The sequence below is a fragment of the Excalfactoria chinensis genome, chromosome 9 (assembly GCF_039878825.1).
Source record: "Excalfactoria chinensis isolate bCotChi1 chromosome 9, bCotChi1.hap2, whole genome shotgun sequence".
NCBI classification, from domain to species: Eukaryota; Metazoa; Chordata; class Aves; order Galliformes; family Phasianidae; genus Excalfactoria; species Excalfactoria chinensis.
In genome coordinates this window covers 706,616-710,661 of record NC_092833.1, presented here as the reverse complement: position 1 = coordinate 710,661, position 4,046 = coordinate 706,616, and the positions used below count along the sequence as shown (strand labels likewise).

General features: G+C 48.1%; 1 long non-coding RNA gene across 1 annotated transcript; it reads right to left on the bottom strand.

Moving 5' to 3' along the window:
- Nucleotides 1–527: 527 nt before the first annotated feature.
- Nucleotides 528–2,451, bottom strand: LOC140256357 (uncharacterized). The gene is made up of 3 exons (XR_011904685.1): nucleotides 2,353–2,451; nucleotides 1,713–1,924; nucleotides 528–683 (listed from the first exon to the last, which is right to left on the bottom strand). It is a non-coding gene; the product is annotated as an uncharacterized lncRNA (long non-coding RNA).
- Nucleotides 2,452–4,046: the final 1,595 nt, after the last annotated feature.

Genomic DNA, 4,046 nt, shown 5'->3' with positions numbered 1-4,046 from the left:
ACACTTTGCCAGCAAATATCCAGCTCAGCTGAACTCCTGCCCTTTTCACACTCCTTTTTTCCACTTTCACAATCACGGCACGCAACTTTTTAGGTTTCATTCCTGCCTCTCCCACTTCCCACACACACTTCCTTCTGCCTGGTGGCCTTTGAATGCAGGACAATAACTAGTGGCCGTGTCTGACATGGCATTTCCCCTCCACAAGTTTCTTCATTTCCCTTCTTCCTCTCTGCAAAATGAAACCAGCGTTAAGTCTCCTGGGGTCACTTCTCTTCCACCAACCCTTACTCAGAGAGGACATTAGCCATTAACGTCTGTAAGAGCCTGACTCACTCAACTCAAGAACCGGGCACTAAGGTGATGAGATGCGGACAACCAGATCACCATACTCTCACCACATCAGCAGCATCCAAGATAGACAGTGGCCTGATATACTCCCTCTAACCGAACACCCCTGTAGAGATCACGGAGCCAGGAAAGTGAGATCGATTTTCCAGAGCCAGTCCTGCTCCATGTTCTCACCTCTGCAAACTGGAGATCTCCCTTTGGTGGCAGAGCAAGATGTTTCAATCAGCAGATTCTCCCATGTCTGAGGCAGAGCCGTCCCTTGCCAATGAGGAATGAACACCGTGTCTGTAGGGGTGCACGTCTCATTCTCTATTTCTCTTTTCTCCTCCATAAAGCTGTCAGGCCAAAAATAACATATTAGTGGGGAAAAAAAATAAAAAGGAACGTCAGGTGTAATATAATAATGTGATCAGGAGGCTGGGGGAGTGCACGTTCCTGTCTGGCAGCCATACCAAAGTATTTCCACAATGGGGACGAACAGCTACAGAGCAGAAATGCCCTTTACTCATTCTTTACACCCTTTTCTCCCACTGCCCTACGCGTCCCCCCAGACAAGACGATAAATAAGGAGTATTTACCCAGCTTATTTCTGCTCTCCATAGCCACCTACGTTTGACACTGCAGGCAGATTGCACACCCAACAGCCAGGGTTGGAAGAAGATGGCAAGAATGGCCAATCCGTGCCAGGTTGCAGGTTAGGCTCTGTCATACCCACCAGATGCACAGGGAAAAGACATGCTAGATAACACAAGCATAAGCATTGCTTCCCATGGCTTCTATGAGGCTGTAAACAAGCATCTATGCAGAGCTGTGCCATAATTGACCCCTTGTTCTCTGTCCCTTAGGGACAAGCTCCTTCCCATCAGTAAGTGTAAGTTCTAATTCCAAAGTCTTGGCAGGGTCTGCCAAGTTGTGTCCTTCAAAGCAGGCAGTGACACGAGGCCACTCAAGAAGCATTTGGACAACCTCTCAGAAAGAGTTTGATTTATGGATGTTCCTGTGTGGAGGCAGGAGCTGAACTCCATGATCATCAGGAGTCCCTTCCAACTCGGGATGTTCTGTGATCCTATAAGCTGTTCACCAACACAGGGACCCAGCCAGACAGAACAGGCTTGAAAATCCAGTCACAAGTGTTGGTTGGAACAGAGATGGGGACAAAACACATGGTGGCCAGCTCGGGGCGTTGAGGCCAGGAGGGCATGTTGTCACCACGAGGTCTGGCTATTTAGCTCATGCATGGCAAAATATCTCCCACGGACAACAGCATCTTTGGTGGAATTACAGCATATCTATTACACTGGTACCCAACACTGCCTGAATGATTTCCAGTGTGGGGGGGGAAACTGATTACATCTCTTCATTACCTCTTCCAGCATCTAAATCCATCTTCAGCTTGCATCACCGGATACCACTCTGGCAGTAGCTGGCCAGGAGTCCCCAGGTGCCATATCCTCTCACATGCTTCCTACACCTCCAGAAATGGCACTGTGCATTTCAGCACTTTCCAAAGAAGAACCCCAGGGCACAGCGCTATCACATTTCACGGTAGTGCACATTTTCCATCTAGGAGCTCTGCCTAGAACAATGACATTAATTGAAATGGCTGCAGTAGTGCCAGGGCTGAGATCCAGCTCTGTGACCTGCTCTGAGTACAGGCTCCTCCACGGCTGGTGCAGACCTGCTGGCTCTCGGCCCACTGCAGAGAAGTTCTTCTTTGCTATTAAATATTCTCCCTCCTGCCCATTCCTTGCCATTTCCTCCATCCCATCACCGCTAAACCCAAGACCAGGGGAGCTGACAGGCAGGAGCAGGCCCGTGGCCATCTTGTCTGATGTCCAATTTGGGGACGCGCCAGGTTGAGGTATGAGATCCCCACCGACAGCACATATGCAAATCAGCTCTCCTTCTGCAAACTCTAATAGCCCCCAAACCAATTTAACTCTTTGAACAAAGTGCAAGAATCCCTTTCGAAATGCACGCAACCCTTCCAAGAATCCTGGCTACCTTTGATATGCAAATGCAGACCCAACCTCCTGGTGCAACTTGCCAAGTTCTTGATTTCATTTTCTTAATTCCATCCAGTAGCACAGTTTTGCACCGTCTGCAAGGATAAAAAAATAAATAAATGCAAAGTGTTTCCTTCAGCAGTTGCTAATTAATTAAACAACTGGTCCCTTCCCTTCTTTGTGTTCCGTGCTGCTCATTTCCAACCTGGTCGGTCATTGTAGGCATCCAAGGCGCCCCTGAAAAGTAACGAAGCAATAAAGTGTCTGTGATGGCTCTTCAATTAGCCGTACAAGGACGTGCACCATCAGAGGAAAACGCTGCTTCTCCTAATGAGAGCTAACGAACCCGTACCTGGGGGACTCCACGCCACGATCAAAGGAGTCCAATCAAAACCTCTGCAAATTTCTGATTAAACCACACAAAGGAAGGGAGGAAGGCACCGAGTCGGATGCCGAAGAGATAATAAAATTCCCTTCCACTTCTCCTTTCGAGAAAATGGTAAATCTAATAGGCATGACTAAGCAGCTATGAGGGAAGACATGAACAAATTTGTAAAGCGAAGGGGAGTTTAAAGTTCATCTCATTTTCCCCTTCTGCAACATCGTCTGCAATCATATTATGATTTAAAGGCCACCTTTCCCCCAGTGGGAAGCGGGTGAGAAGGGTGTGATTCAATTTTGCATACCAAATACGACGGGAGAAGGAGAAAGGCCAGGAGGCACTCGTTGAGCAGCTGCATCCCTTTGGCACTGTTAAATGCTTGTTGCTTTTCCCCGTTCTTCGGGGGTACAGGAAAAAATAATAATAATAATGGCACGGTGGCATTTTCTGTCTGAGCTTGTACATGAAAATACTGCACCTTTCACTGCTGGGAACAGAGCCAGAACAAACCCTGACCCAACCAACACCAGCCTTGTGAGACCTCGTCTGCCTCAAGAAACCCCTGGAAGCCAAATGACGATCCTGCCCTTTTCTAGAAGCTGTTACCATTCCCTGCTGCATTTCCAGCTCACCAGACAACTGTCACGCTGCTGCTGGCTTACACCTTTCCCTCTTGCCAACAGGATTAACCTCATCTCTGCATTACAGCATGCAGAGGTGGCAGCCAGACTGTGCCACTAGGAGGGAATGGGGAACTGGAGGAGAATGGGGCAGAGTCTTGAGTCATACTGGAGCCTTGCAACCCCAGCTGTGTGGCCATGAAATGGCCAGCCCCCAGCCCCACAACCAAGCCCTCCTTGGGGAGGCTGAGAATTCACCTGTCTGACCAGGAGGGCAGGCATGGCACGGAACAGCTCGTGCTCCCCACACACCTGTATCCTCTAGTTCAATGAAATGTCATAAAGGCAGAGAAATTCCACAATAAACGCAAATAGATCAATAGCATTAGAGCTACCCTTAATAGCTGCCTCAGGCTTTTCATACTACACTCTCGAAAATGTCCAGTAGTGAGTAATTAATGACCAAGCCAAGTAATTACTTTCTTGATTTTTCTCAAAACTAGAATTCGCTGAAAGAACTTTGAGCTTTACCGGCACTACATAGCAAATTAATTCAGTAAGTGCTGATATTACAAGTCTGGGCTGCCTGTTAAAAAACAGCACTGCTATAAAGTCTGCCTTGGCTCCCCATCTGATGTAACCCTTTGTGGGCTTCTCCAGCTCTTGGTAAGAAAACAGCTCAACCCTGCA